This window comes from Elephantulus edwardii, unplaced genomic scaffold (assembly GCF_000299155.1).
Source record: "Elephantulus edwardii isolate Elephantulus edwardi_28Jun2011 unplaced genomic scaffold, EleEdw1.0 scaffold00209, whole genome shotgun sequence".
Lineage (NCBI taxonomy): Eukaryota > Metazoa > Chordata > Mammalia > Macroscelidea > Macroscelididae > Elephantulus > Elephantulus edwardii.
In genome coordinates, this window is record NW_006399959.1 from 1,061,692 (window position 1) to 1,066,010 (window position 4,319).

Below are 4,319 nucleotides of genomic sequence, written 5' to 3' on the forward strand. Positions count from 1 at the left end.
GTGTCAGAGGCAATGCAATTGGTACAGGATAGAGCAGGATTTAGGGCTGTTGTACATAGGGTCGCTATGAGTCGCAAACAACTCGACGGCACATAACAGCAACAACAACATTATGTTCCCATTGAGGTTTTGTGTTCCAGCTTGATGACTTTCTTCCATCTCTTCTTTTCTGCTTTTTTGTTCCTCCAGTACACTGAAAACGTCTGCCATTTCAGTCTTGATAATTTGGATTGCATTTTCAGGCATTTCTGTGTCCAGTATGGTGTTGGCTCCACCCTCTCTGTCTTGTGATGATTTTTTAGCTTGTACCTTTTTATCTATAATTTCCGTTTTTCTTCAATCTTTTGCAGTTTCTTCCATAGTTCTTCATATTCCTCCACATTGATATATTTCTTCTGGCTCCTTATCTCTGGAGTATTTGCTTTATTTATGGCTTCCATTCTCTCTCCCATCATTTGGATCTTATTCTGTAACTGTTCCTACAACTTCACATTAATATATTATTTCTGTTGAAAAAAAATTATTTCTGGCTCCCTGTGTCTGGGGAATTTATATACTTCCATTATATATGCTTCCATATATAGCTTAGATTTTTCTTCCATACTTTGTATCTTGTTCAGTAGCTGTTCATATAACTCCACATCAGAAAATTTCTTCTGCCTCCCTGTCTCTGGGTTATTCATTGCGTCTTCAATTTGTTTCTGCTTTTTTAGGAGAAGGTTTGTTTTCTTTTTTCCACAATGTTTGAGGCTGCCTGTTGCTTTCTTGACATTATGTAAAGTTTGTTACGTGTTGTCTGAACAGGCTGATGACAGTCCTTTAAGTTTATGATGCTATTGATTAGTTACAGGGTTAACGTGTTATGTCTTTGGGGATGGCAACTAACTCTACCGGAAGTCCTTTCTGAGTCTGTGGAGCTGGAAAGTCTTTTGCATTGTGGTGCAGGAGAAGAGTCTTGAACATACCATGAAAACCACCAAGAAAACAAATAGGTCTGTTCTGGAGAGGATAAAACCAAGTTTCTCCTTGGAGGCAAGGATTTTGAAGCTCTATCTCACATACTTTGGGCACATAGACCAGAGGTACTTGTCCTTGGTGAAGGACATCATGTTCAGAAGGGTGGAGGAAAAGCCCAGAAGTGGAAGACCCTGGATAAGATGGACTGATAGAGTAACTAGGGCAGTGGTGATAGGTGTGTCAGAGCCATTGAGACTAGCTTAGAACAGGGTAGGGTTCAGGGTTATGATAGGCCCGCTATGAGTCACAGGCAACTTGACAGTACATAACAATAACAACACCAAAGTCCTTTAGGTCCTCTCTCATCTGCACTCCAGCCCTCTGAGAATTTTGCCCTATTGCATCCCTCTCTCCTAATGTCTACCATTGCCTTTGGTCTGTGGAGTGGCCCTCCAGCCAGCTTCCCCAACTGAAGCAGTTTTTCTCCAGAGGAGTTGCTCGCCCCTCCCTCCCTTCACCACATCACAAAAGGTCAAGGACTGTAGTCTTCAATATGGAGAAAAGATTGAGGTTGTTAACAATTTTTTCTTGCTTAGATCTTCAACAACATTGGTCTCTCTCTCTCTCCCTCTGTGTGTGTGTGTGTGTGTGTGTGTGTGTGTGTGTGATATTTTTCTGTTTCCTTGAATTTTACTTACATTTGCTTATGAAAAGGAAATGTTCTTTTTAATTAATTTAAAGTTTAGAGAGACTTTGAATTTTTTATTCATTTATTGTTTAACTTTTCTTCCTGCCAACCCCTCCACCCAATTCACTATTCTCTTTGAAAAGTAAAACTCTCATTGTTATACAATCCCTCCCCCCAAATCCACTCCATTATGCAGCCTTCATTCTCGACTTCTGTCATGACAATAATACCTAATTATATATCCCTTTTAAATAGTTCTCTCCCTCATCTGTTTCAATGCATTATTTATACCCTCTTTCTCAGTCTCCCCTCAACCCCACTGTCAGTCCTGTCTTACAACAGTGGTGCTATGCAGTATTTGGGCTTTTATGACTGAGATATTTCACTTAGCATAATGTCCTCCAGGGTCACCCATTTTGAATAATATTGCATTAGTTCCTTGTTTTTCAATGTAGCATAGTATTCCATTCTGTGAGTATACCACAGCTTTTCTATCCATTCATTTGTTGATGGGTACTTGGGTTGTTTCCAACTCTTTGCTATTGTGAACAAAGCCACGATAAACATGGGTGTGCATGTATCTGCTTGGCTGATGGTTATGGTTTCTTTAGGGTATATTCACAGTAGTGGAATTGCTGGGTCAAATGGTATTTCTATTTGCAACGTTTTGAGAAAGTGCCGTACAGCCTTCCATAGTGGCTGCACCATTTTACACTCCCACCAACAGTGAAAAAGGGTTCCAGTTTCCCTACAACTTCACCAGCATTTCATGTTTGCTGTTCTGTTAAATTTTGCTATTCTGACTGGGGTGAGATGATGTCTCATAGTTGCTTTGATTTGCATCTCTCTAAGAGCTAGGGATTTTGAACTTTTCTTCATGTGTTTGTTCATCGTTTGAATGTCGCCTTTGGTGAAGTGTCTGTTCATATCCTGTGCCCATTTTCCAACTGGGTTGTTTACCTTTATCTTGTTGTGGTGCTCAAGTATTTCATAAATTCTGGATATAAGTCCCTTATCTGATATGTTATTACCAAATACTTTTTCCCAGTCGGTGGCTTCCCTTTTTAACCTGTTGGGGAAGTTTTTGGATGCGCATAGGGATTTGAACATCCCATTTATCTATTTTATCCTCTTCTGGTTGTAGATTTTTCAGAATGCTTGGAAGACTGTTTATGTTGTGTAGGACTTCTAGAATTCTTTCAAGCTTTCTTTTAATGACATTTATGGTCCTTGATTTTAGTCCTAGGTCCATGATCCACTTTGAGTTGGGCTTTTTGGTATGGAGTGAGGTGCGGGTCTTGCTTGAGTTTTCTGTAGATAGTTTTCTGATTTTGCCAGCACTATTTGTTAAAAATGCTGTCATTTCCCCACTTAGCTTATCTCATTTCTGAATTCTCAACGCTATTCCATTGATCTATGTGTCTGTCATTGTACCAGTACCAGCTATCTTGACCACCACCGCAGTGTAGTAGGATTTGAAATCAGGCAGTGAGATGCCTCCTACCTTGTTTCTCTTTTTAAGAAGCGCTTTGCTTATTCGGGGTTGCTTTCCATTCCAAATTAAATTGGAGATTGCCTTTTTCATCTCGTTGAAGAATGGAATTGGTATTTGTACTAGGATTGCATTGAACGTGTAGATTGCCTTTGGGAGGATTGTAATTTTCACAATGTTGAGTCTTCCTATCCACGAGCAAGGGATTTTCTTCCACTTCTCCAGGCTTCTTTTTGTTTCTTGTAATAATGTTTTGTAATTTTCTTTGAATAGATCCTTTGCATTTCTGGTTAGATTTATTCCCAAGTATTTAATCTTGTGATTATCTATGGTGGAGGGTATTATTTTTCTTATCTCCAGTTCATATTCTCTTTGTCACTGTAGAGAAATCCAATTGATTTTTGTATGTTGATCTTGTATCCTGCCACTTTGCTGAATTGGTCAACTATGACCAGTGCTTTTCTTGCTGAGTCTTTAGGGTTTTCTAACTATACTATCATATCATCTGCATTTAGAGATAATTTTACCTCTTCTTTGCCACTTTGAATACCTCTCATTTCCTTCTCTTGTCTTATTGTTATTGCTAAGACTTCCAATACAATATTGAATAGGAGAGGTGATGGTGGGCATCCTTGCCTAGTTCCTTTAATCTCTCTCCATTGAGAAAATGTTGGCTCTTATGTTTGTCTATATACTTTTTACTATAATCAACAACATTCTTGACACCAAGAGTCAGGAAATAAAAAAAAATGAGTTACATTTCCCTAAAGGGGAAGTGCTGCCAGGGACCTGTCCAGAGTATTGAAGAGCAATGTTATCAGTTTGGGGACTAAGGTGTTCCTGATCCAAGCCTTGGTCTTTGCAATTACTTTCTAAGCATCAGACAGCTGGACAATGACAAAGGATAACAGAAGAACAATCAATGCCTTTGAGTTGTGGTGCTGAAGTACTGAACCATGGACTACAAAGAGAACAAGCAGGTATATCCTAGAAAGGGTGAAACCAATTTGCTCCTTGGAGGCAAGAATTTTGAAGCTCCTTTTGACATACTTTGGACATTTTTCCAGGAGGTTCCAGTCCTTGGAGAGGGACATCATGTTTGGAAAGGTGAGGGACAACACTGGAAAGGAAAATCTCACATGAGATGGAGTAACACAGTAACTGGGGCAATCAGGGTAGGTG